The following is a 12,062-nucleotide window of genomic DNA, read 5'->3' on the forward strand; positions in this document are numbered from 1 at the left end:
CAATGATAATATTGCTTCGTCAAATATTTAACGATAGTTTTACAAGTATTTTAAGCAAATGTTTCGCCATTTACTTATGCAATATTTGTCGAAATAGAATTTACCACCCAAACATGACTTCCTTCAATATGTAGACTACCTTGTTTTGGCCTTTCATAAACAGAAGATCAGCCAATCGCCAAATTATCTTAGATTTTTTCTTTGAAGTTATTCATGACATTGTTTTACCATTTTTGTCTAATTCCTTTAATTTTTAAACGTTCATTACATTGTTCAGCACTTACACCATTTGCATTTATATTTATCATCACTGCACTTATTCTAGTGCGATCTCCCTAGGGTCCAATTATCACAATAGGTCGGAAAGTTTCTAAATGCTTAGTTGGGATCTTATTTTTATGTATATATATTATTATTATTATTGTGAAAAGGGGTAGTGCACTACGACCTAAAAGATCTATTATTGTACCCCTTAGTCGGTTTAGAGAGTTTCTCCAAGTCTGATTTCTTTAGTGAAAGACAGTATAGATTCTATTTTTCATGGTTTTGAATCCTTATGATCCATGAAATACCCTCCTAGGTGTTTCTTCCGCTTATGCATCAGTACCGGGCACTCCCCAAACACATGGTAAGCAGTTTCTCTCTCTTCTCTACAGTATCTGCAATCTGAGTTGGATTGAATTCCTTTGTTAGATGATTGTTCAATCTATAGTGACCGGTCAATAATCCCGTAATAATTTTTAGCTTATTCTGTTATTCTGTGATTGTTCTATGCAATCTTTGAAGCGTTTTAGATTGTATGTATATATACATATTTTTTTGTTGTTTGCATAAATATTCCTTTTTATAATCTTAATTTTAATGAACAAAGTGAGTTTTGTGATATTATGTTTTTGATAAATATTGCGAATTTTTTTGTAATAGATATTGAGGATTTTCATTTCAGCGATCAACATTTATATAAACAAAATAAAACTATTTTGATATTAGTTTTGCAAGTTATAGTTGAAAGTGTGAATATATTATTTTTAAACAGTGTACATGTTTTTTATTGGTAAAAGTATTACTCAGTGGCGAGGCAATCAAGTTAGTTTCTAAGCTTAAGTTTTTTTTATGTAACGCAGGCATGATTTAAACCACTACTTTGTTATTTGCTGTTTTTTTATTTGTGTTATTTTTGCTTTATACACGTACTAATTACATTACAAAAAACAAAAAAACAAAAAAAAAACAAAACAAAAAGTTAAAATACCATAAATTAAAATAAAATGAAATTAAATTCAATTTCATGCCATTCGCACTCCTAAGTCTTAAAATTGCTTCACGCAACAAAATACTCAAAATGCATGAAACTATCGAACATGACTATCAATACACTATAATACATTATTACCATTACCATTACCATTACCAATATTTAAGGGGCTAATTGAAAAGCGTAACACACCGAGCCATAATAGTCATGAAAAAGTATCTTAAAAATTTTCTCACGTAACAAGTACAAAACAACAAGAAAAACAACGGCAACGGCAACGTTGTTAGAAGTAGGCAACAATAATATACGAGTATCTATCTATCTAACAACAACAGCGAAAAATATTTAACATATTTGAATTCTAAATACTAAACTCAAAACTAACTTGGACATACGAAAAGTTATACACTCGCGTTCAAAATATAAGCCAACAAAATAATGCAATCAACCTTGGTTATTGAGCACTGAGTCGCATATTAATGCTGTTAGTAAGAAATTGGCTAAATTGTTAGCAGCCTTATAACTTTTTTTATTATTGAGAAATATACGAGTGCGAGTATGAAAAAATCCGCTTAAGAAGTTTACTCACCTGTAATTTGAATTCGTCAGTTCGTCAGATCGTCAGTTCGTCGAGTCTGCCCATTAAACTAACTTGCCTGCTTATGGCTTATAACTCGGGCGAATTAATTGAATGTTGAAATGTTGAGTATTCGGAAAGCATTTTGATCAATAAACTAATGACTTCTAATGTTGGCAATTTTATTGCGCCGCCACTGTTGTTGGCCACAGTGGCCACATTGCTAATATGTATCTGAGCTCTAGTATGCAATATTTGTGCATGCCGGTTTTCCACTTTTTATTTATTTCGATTATCTGCTGTTACCAAAAATAATGTGACTTTTTTGCTATTTAGTTACTACACTTTATCCACATTCCTTTCGGTCAATGTTACAGGTTTGGGATTATGAAAATATTCTGACTTTTGACTTTTTGACGCTTATTTTATTTTATTCAGTTACGGGCTTGGCTTTTTGTGCTCGTTGACTTTTCATAGCTGAGATTGCATTACTGAGGAACGTGTAGTATTTATTTTAAATTAAATTAGTGTTTTAGAGATAATAGATAATTATTACTTAAAGTAAAATAAGTTTTATTTTTTCTGCTATATCGAATTATTTACATATATACATATTTTTTAGGATCATTTGATAATAAATAAAAAAGGAAGCGGAAGCATATTCCTTATATATTATATTTTATATTATGTTTCATAATATCTTACAGCAAAGTAAAAGAATTCCAGAAAAATGTACGAACATAAAAGTCAAGTACGGCTTTGGGTCAGTTGGTTAAGGTGCGCTGGCACTGAGCTTCAAATTTGGCAAGAGACGAGTTCGATTCCTGGTACTTGCAGTCTCAAAAAAATTTTTTTACGAATAATTAAATGCAAGAATTATTTCCAAGACCACTGATGATGGGTATTTGGCAATACTCGAAACAGCTGTATGGTCAGTTAAAAATTCTTAAGTAGCATTCTTAAGACTTTTAAGTAGTCTTTCTACTTAATAAGGACCAAAATTGACTTTTGTCAGTGAGAAACTCATATGTGGCGCCAAGAACTTTTGTCCCAGTGTACTCATCTTGATATAGGTAGAGGAAGTTTACGCCAACATGCATAATGTCATAATAATGTTAATATTTATCATTTATCATAAGTACGCGTTTTGTATAATATAATATACAAAATAAAATATTGCATTTTAAATCTATTTTACGAGTATTTATATAAAATACTAATGTCATATGTAGATATGAAGAAAATGATTTATCATTGTCAGTAATACTACTTATATAAATACTAGTTTTTAAAACTAATTATAATTTTCTAAAGTTGAAATCTCTTTATTATTTATAATAATCACATGCTAAAATATACTCAACATTATAATCTAAGCTATTCAAGTTATACATATATTAAAAGTGTCACATTGCATTTGAATTGCTTACTAAACTAAATTCATATTAACAATAAAGTAAACCACTTCGCTTCACTCACGTGAGCAGTCAGTGCTCAATTGAGACTCAGTGTAAAACAGATCTTATTATACAATTAATGATGTAGGAAATAATATATATGCTTAAGAGTTTTGTTGTATAGATAGCGTTGTTTTTGAGTTTTTTTATAAAAAGTTGTTTTTTAATTTTGCTTTCTTTATTTGATTCCTTAAGTAATTTTTAAAATACAAATTTTTTCATTGACACAGCTGTTGAGAAAGCATTCGGATTTTGAAAATATGCCTTCCAAAACAAAAATGAGCACACTGTAAAATACGATTCTAATCCTCCAAAGATCTAAGTCTTTCTGAAGTATAAATATAATATACGACTCATTTATTTCAGATTAGTATAAAATAAATATATAAAACATTTTTTATCCAACCAATGGTGGTATAGCATTTATTTTGAATCGTTTGAGTTCAGTTTTATGAAAATTTGTTTAGTTTTACTTGGAAAAAGGTGGTTCAACAATAAATGTGTTTAAAATTTTGAGTTAATTATCTGAGGCTTAGTGCCTCACGGCTAAATAATTTTAGCCGTGGTTCTTTTTAGTGAAAATGACATTGGAAATTCATTTTTATATATTGATATCCGAAAGGTATCATGGATATTTTAATATCAAGTTAGAAATATTTAATACAACCGTTATATTCATATTTTCCAAAAAAGCAATAAATACGTTGTGTGACAGAAGTTTAAGTATATAGCGATATGAACTAACCTAAACAATTTGTGTGACTATATACGTATATTAGATAGAATCTAGCTCTAAAATCCAATAAACGCAATTTATTTCCTTTTTATGTATAAAAAATAAAATAAAAATATAAAATAAAATATATAAAAAACTCATATATAAAAATGATATACTAAATTTGTGAGGAAGTTTGTAGCGTAGTCAAGGAAAACTAAAAGACATCGAAAATTTTCAAAGCATATGTATTCCTTTAATAGATCGGTTAAATGAATGGATTTAGCCAAGTGTCTATTTCTATGTATATTTAAATGCGGATTAGTTCAGAAGTTTTTTAGATATATATATATATCAATTATTGCAAATAGACTTTGTCATATTCGACAATATTAAATATTATTATAAATAAGTAAAGTTGGAAACCCTACCGTGTAATTAGTTTAAGTATATATTGTATAATGTAGAAAATAAAGTTCAGTTAATTTTTATAGCTCAAACAAAAAAGATTTTTTGAAAATATTTTGTGTACCTATATCGTATCTAATATTTTCGTCATTACTTCTGGTGGTTAATACTTGTTGTTGTGATGTAGGTAATTTGACATTTTTGTTGAAAATGATTTATATCGATTCAGATTCTAAAAACATATAACTATTATATAAATAAGGTGCATATTTTTGTTAGAAAATTGTTAACATATTTGCATCAAATTTAGATTTAAGTAAGATTTGAATATATATAGCATATCTCTTTTAAAAGATGAAAGAACTGGCTTCAATTTGAATGTGTTTAACATATATTTAACTGGAAGGCTTATACGCATATTGTTGTACAGAAAAATCTTATATTTTATTCTTGAATCTTGTATTTTTATCGTGTATAATATTATACTATAGAAATAAAGTCATATAGAGTTTTGGGTCTCTAGGTAGATAGGTATTTTTTTGGTCGATATTTTCGTTTATTAGCTGCTTTTAGTAAATTTGAAGTTGTATCTACACCCTTTGTTTAAAAATCTCTATGGTTACACATAGCTTCACTAGTACATCAACTGTACTGTTTTGAATTGTCTATTACTTTATATGAAATGTGCTTAAATTTCGAAAAAAATAAAACTAAAACTAAAACTTATTAACTTGTTTTTGTTACCTCATTTCAAGTACATCAAAACTGTAAAGTAGAAAATTAACGTTCATTTAGAATGTAATTTAAGTATATTTTATTGTTTATATTTATTGCAATATTTTTTACCACAAAATATAAATCATGTGTAAATGGGTTTTGAAACATAATAATAATAATTTGGCAACACCAGCTTTATTACCAAATAGAGGTACAGTAAAAAAATTTATTGGCTACTCAAGTGTGTCAAGTCAGTACCAAAACTGAAATTTACCATTTACCATTTACCAAATTTAAAATAAATTTTTTAACGTACAGTTACAGTTACAAACCAACCGACATCACAGCACGCATATGACGACGATACATTTACGGCAATTTAAATGCCCAATAAACCTGTAATCTCGCTCTGCTCAACGTATCCGAACTCGTCTGAATCTGAATAATTGCATATATTTAGGTAGTTAGGTGCTTATGTGCTTATATGCCATAAGCAATAGTTGCAATATCGCCAAAAAGTAATTTTTGCACATATATATATATCATTTTTGAATAATGTTGCAACTGAAATATAACAACAAAAAACAAAAGTAACAACAACAAAATGTTGCTAATGCATTTTTATTCAATATGATAACAAGCTAAATTGTTGTTTCTTGTCTCTGTGAACCTTAAAAAATGGTTAAAAAGGTAGCAATACCAAAAAGCAACAAAAAAGATTGAACTTATATAAAAAAGATACTTTCCCATCAACAATCCGGTAATAATAATTTTTTGCTTATTGCTGTTATGGTAAACCATGAAATTTGTTTCAAAGGAGTTGAAGCAAAATTGCATTTATGAAAACAATTACTGCTTATAAAAGATATTTTAGTACTTTTTGTAATATTAAAATTTTGTGGCTGTTTTATAATATATTGTTCCAACTTAAATGCATTTTATATGTTTCCTGTGTAGCTTGTTTTCTTAAAAGAAAGTTGTTTAAAATGAGGAAAGATTGTTAAAATTATAAAATTTGGGGGTTTTTTTTGAAATGGTATATCATACCATTTAAATTTTCATTAAATGCTGGTGGATGTAAAGTTAACTTACACACGAACCAAGTTAAAGATCCAAAAGATAATTCATTCTATAGATATTTTTTCCTGTTTACTCTGTTATGAGAAGAAGGACACAACAGAACATATTCTACGCAATTGCCTAGTGGTGGCAAGACATAGACTTGATTACCTTGGAAGCGAGATCTTAATCCCAAATCAAATAGGTAAAATTAAGCCCACAGCAATTACGATATTTATAAATAGTCTAAAATTGAGCTTTTAGGTCAGGTGCATTCATAGCCTGTTATTTAATAATAATAGTAATAAATAGATATTTTGTAAATTGTATTATATGCAGTAACACTTATATTATTGTAAATATATTTTACTTATATCAACATCTAGTTGTGATGATCTCAATTAAAATATATTAATAGAAAACTGCTAGAATTACAAAATATTACATCAAATAATAGGCATACAATAATATATATAGTGTTTGACTAACGAAAAACTTATACTAGTAACACCCAAGACTTTGATAGAACTTATCAGTTATAAAGTGCAATTTTTTTAAAGGACATTACGTTCAAACTGAAGCTTCTTTTATAATAAATAAAATTTTTAAATTATGCAGTTGTTGTTGATGAATCATAGTACTAAAGTTATTATAATTAAAAGCAACGTCTGGGTTATATTTGAATTTTGCATTAAATGTTATCAGTAAGAGAATTCCGCAGTTTTAATTAGTTTATTACAAATCTATTGGGAATTTGGTTAGAATAAAGCGCAAAAGATCGATAAAAGAATTACATGTTTCACTTATGATAATAGATCGACATAATCGTATTAAAATAATATCTTATTATTATTACTTATTTATATTATTACTTTTATTTATATGTTTTTAATGTATTTATATATTTTTAATATATTTATATATTAATAATATTTATTAATGTATTATTTATTATATATTATGATAATGTCAGTCTCCCAGGTTAGAACAAGTCAGCGAAATATAATGAAAATCAAGTACATATTTTTATTTGATCTTATAGACTCGTCTTTGAAGTATTTAAAACATATTGGTTTTTCTTAATAAAATGATTAAAAGCAGTATTAATATTATTAGCTTTTCTAATAATATATGATCGTTAATGAGTAATGAGAGTAATGAGATGAAAATTAACTTTCATATTAAATAAAGTCCGGAGATAATTATTGTGTAATAAGCATAATAAATATTATGGGTCGCTTTGTACAATTGTGCCTTGTAATGATAATATCTTAATAAAGAATATAATTTTTTTCGATCTTATCAAACTGGAAAAGTATTTTATTTTAGTTTCAAGTTTTATTAAAATCTACATGATGTTTTAAAAGCTTTAAATGCTCAATATTCTTGTGTACATTCGTGATAGGTCTCAACATTTGGAACTACTACAATTTTATTTCAGATTGCCTGTATAATTGGTTTGATATTGACTTGTTGATAAAACTGTCTCTCAGTTTTACTCTCTCTTTTTCACTCTTTCTCTCTCTCTTTCACGCGTTTTCTCTCTGTCTCTCTCTCTTTCGTTTTCTCTCTCTTTTTTATATTTGTTTTACGATGTTAGATATTGTCCTAATAACTGAGGCGAAGGATACATATAGCTATTATACCCTGACTCAAAATACTTTTTGATTTCTTTACGCATTTGCAAGATATTGAATAAATAAAAGATACGGATTATATGCGTTTGAGTTTGTTTTAGTTGGTTACTGAATTATCTAAATTTTTAAAATATCGTAAAAAGTTTTTTTTTTTTTTTGTATAATAAAAGAAAAGAAGAAAACTTTTAAGTACATGCTTAGTCTACTAGTTGGTGGTATTTGTAAGTCAGAAAAATTCTATGAAATTTTTGTAAAATAGAAATTTTAAGCAAATTTGTTGATTTGACCAAAACAATTAGAACTTTCTTAGGGTTTCCAGTAAAAGTTTTGACTGCTTAGTCTTTATGTATTTTCACCAAATAAATGTACTACCCAAAGTTATTCTCCAATAATTTACAAAAGTGCATTGTCCAATTGCTGTGTTTTTTTACGTAATTTAAACTGACTTCTTTCACTTTTATCAGAATGTATTATGCTAGGGGTTTCCTTCAAGACTTTGAATGATGTATTGCACATAATTGAATTATTAAAAATTGGAATAATATTATATTATACTCATATTTGGCATTATATCAAGTATTAATATTTTGCGTTGAATATAATATTTGTGTTTGCACATATTATAGTATTTCAAAATATCCGAATATATTATAGTAAATGATTTTTTTCTATATAGATATATTTATGTGCTACATTTCTATCTAGCAAAATACCCGTCCTTAACTGCAACGGTCTATTTCAATTCTAATTTTTTCATGTTTTTTTGATTTGTTTGTTGCATGCACATCCGCTAAGCTAAATTACATTAATTTAACAAAAATCAGTGATGTTTTTGTTGCAATTATTGTTCCCTCATTATAATTATTGCTGCTGCATTATGATTATTGCAGACATCATTGTAGATACTTTTGGTGTTAGTACAAGTTAAAGTGTAATCAATGTATGTCTGTTTTTTTTATACAATATATATACAATATATATATATATTTAATTTTTTGATCATTTTCAGTATTGTATTTATTTTTTTGTTTTAAATTTATTTTATTTATTTTTTTTACAATATTAACTTTTCAATTTATTTTATATTTTTCTGAATTTGTTTTCTTTGCATTTTTATTACTCAATTAACCTGTATAGTGGCAATTTTTTGCTAATAAATATTGTTTATTGGCAACAATTGCAATGTATTTGTTGTTGCCGTTGTCTTTTGTAATTGCTGCTGTTATTGCTGTTACTGCATGCACACCGCTTTTGCTGTTTCTGTTGCTGCTGCTGTTTGTTTATTGCACCTTCAATGTTGCCATTTTGTTGCTGCTGCCCTACACAAAAGACAAGTGACGATGGCGATGGCGATGGCGAAATTTGCTTAAATGCTGTAGACATTTTGTTGCGATGTCTTGCGTTTTGCGTTATTACAAATGTTGACGTTTACCTGGGATGTATCTGTGCCTTTGCCTTTGCCTCTGCTTTCTGCCTATGCAACTATTAAATATTAGCCACTTTAATGGTTTTACCAACTTGTCGCAAAAAAAATTATATCTCAAATATTTGCATAATTAACAATAAAAAACAATTACTTCGATGGTTTTTGTTTTGTTTACTTAGCTAAATACGTTTTGATTTTTATCTTTTAATATTATTTTTGTGTATTTTCATTTACTTTTGCATACTTTTGTGGTTTGTTGTGGTTCGCATGTTTAATTTTAGAAAATTTTCGCTTATTTATAATAATAATTTTTATTTGAACTAGTCTTGTATCAGAAATTGTTAATATTTTTCCTTCAAATCGTTTATTTGTTTAATAATATAAGTATTTTGCAAATTAGACACGTAGATATACATTATATTAAGGATTTAAAATATTGATTTAAACATTATTATCAATAATTTCTTAATTTGTGTATATATTTACATTTATTATATTGAATTAAATTTTCAATATAATTTATAATTATTTTTCACATAAAAAGTGTATTTTCTTTCAATGATGTAAATTCAGCGAGTTTTTTTTCTTTATTAGCTGAGATTGCATATAGGTTACAGGTTTTCTATATCTACAGTTTGTTACAAACTTTTTTGTACTGAGGTATACTCAGTATATATAGCAGGGTTCTTATTAAAAACTATTATTATTATGATTATTATATTATAAATTACAATCACAATTCAAGAAGTCTATTCACATATGCTTTATAGACACCCATATTACACGCTAATGCTCTAAGCTCGCTGAATGATTTGCCAGTTTTTCTATTTATCAATCTTCTCCTTCTATCACAATTTTGACCTTCTATCACGATTCCTTCTACCTTGTGGATTCCATTCTAATGCTGAGTGTGCAATTTGACTAACCGGTTTACGCAGCTATATTTCCGCTTCATTATCTGCTTTTCAATCGGCTGCTGATTTGTAATTTCCCATAGTCGCTTATTACATATGGTTCTCGGCCACCAAATGTTCAGGATCTCGCGAAGGTATCTGTTAGCGTATGTCTGCAGTTTTTGTGAGATCGCGGTTGTATCAAACTACAATTCAGATCCATGTAACAACACACTTTTGACGCAGACAACGAATATCGTAATTTGAGTTTTTAAATGCAAGATTATTGAACGCCAAATGTACTTAAAACATTAAAGTTAATTAATAATTAATAATAATAATTAATTAATAAACTAACCCTTAAATATTCTCTAAATATACAATGTTCAACGAATAGGTTATATTTTCGTCGTTTAAGGTGTTAAATTTTAAAGTAATTAATTAATTATTATATGTTTTACTAAACGAGACTCTTGCTGCTACATTTACTGAAGTGTCTCGATTTTGGTACCTCTATTCAAAGTACTAATCTCGGCATTACCGCAAATCAATTGTTGTGAATTGGCTCTTAACTTGAGGTTGTTGCTTATAGTTATAGTGTTTAGAAAATTCCTGTTAGGAAATCTGTTATTATTGATGCCGATCTACGATTTTTTTAATAGTTTTGACATTTAAAAAATGTCAAAAAAATATTAAATTATTATTTTATTTTAGCAAATAACTTTTTTATGTTCACGCTTTCGCCTTCTCTTTCGCCCACATTAGAGGTATTCACGATTTCGAGTAATTTTCAGTGGTAAACTGAAAAGTGCCAACAACAAAATACATCTACTCTAAATGTATTTTCTTATTCGCGCTTTATACTGTTATCATGTTATTCAGTTATCGACGTCATTATTCGAGATTGGGAATATCCCTATCCTTCTTTTTCTCACATGTTAATGTTAAAAGCATTGTTAGATCAATGCTATAAGTATTAGTAACAAATAAATCATTTTCAAAAAAGTGTTGTAGTACTTAATGTAACAGATGTAAATATGTATTAAAATCTACTTTCTATAAATCCATTTTCAATTTCATCTGTTTATTGGGGAAGCTTATTGATTGTCGAAACTTAATATATTTTGATATAAAGTGGATATTAAGGCTCTGCTAATACAATATTGCTTTAGAATTTTATTTTCTTTTTATGCATAATTTTAATATTGATTTCAATTGTTCCTAAACTGTAGTTGTTTGCGGTGTAGTCATGTTTTCTGCTGATCCTTATAGTTCTTGGTAATAGTTATGTTTCTTATTATTGTTAAGAAACTTAAAGTTAGGAGTTATATTCCAAAAGTAAAGTTTTTTTATATTTTTCTTGTAAAAAGTATCTGAAATGATCAGGAATTAAAACAAAAAATATTCATAAATCAATCAAAATTTATATTGATATAAATGCAACACAGTTATTCCAGCGCTTGCCTCTTCCACTATATGTTTATATGGCTTTCAACTCCAACGAATTTCTTTTTATGACTGCAATGTCTTCCTCGAAGTGGTTATTTTAGATTCGGAAACAGAAAAAAGTCACACAGGTGTCATATGAAGTGAGTACGGTGCTTAATCGATCATATTCTCTGAATTTTTTGCAAAAGAAGTCTCCCTTAAATATTCAACATATCATCTGAATTTGATATGGTGCTTTGATGAAGAGTTTTGGTTCAATTTACAAGTACGAGTACTACATTTTTGTATTCTGATATTTTATTACGTATAAGTTTAGCATTTTCTTTCTCCATAATTGTGCAGCTGAATCGAAAGCATTTTGATGGTAAAGCAATGCGGCGTGCCTATTTAATTATTTAAAGGCTTCAAAGTTTTCATATTATTTTCAGATTTTATTGTTTATAATCTATGCCGTTTGGTTTTTCTGTTG

At 27.5% G+C, this 12,062-nt stretch overlaps 1 protein-coding gene across 1 annotated transcript in view; it reads left to right on the forward strand.

The window, feature by feature from the left end:
- The window catches only part of LOC119675543 (zinc transporter 7-like), a 28,142-nt gene that overhangs the window by 14,251 nt on the left and 1,829 nt on the right, over positions 1 to 12,062 (forward strand). The window lies entirely within an intron of this gene.

Source organism: Teleopsis dalmanni, chromosome 2, assembly GCF_002237135.1.
Source record: "Teleopsis dalmanni isolate 2A chromosome 2, ASM223713v2, whole genome shotgun sequence".
NCBI lineage: Eukaryota > Metazoa > Arthropoda > Insecta > Diptera > Diopsidae > Teleopsis > Teleopsis dalmanni.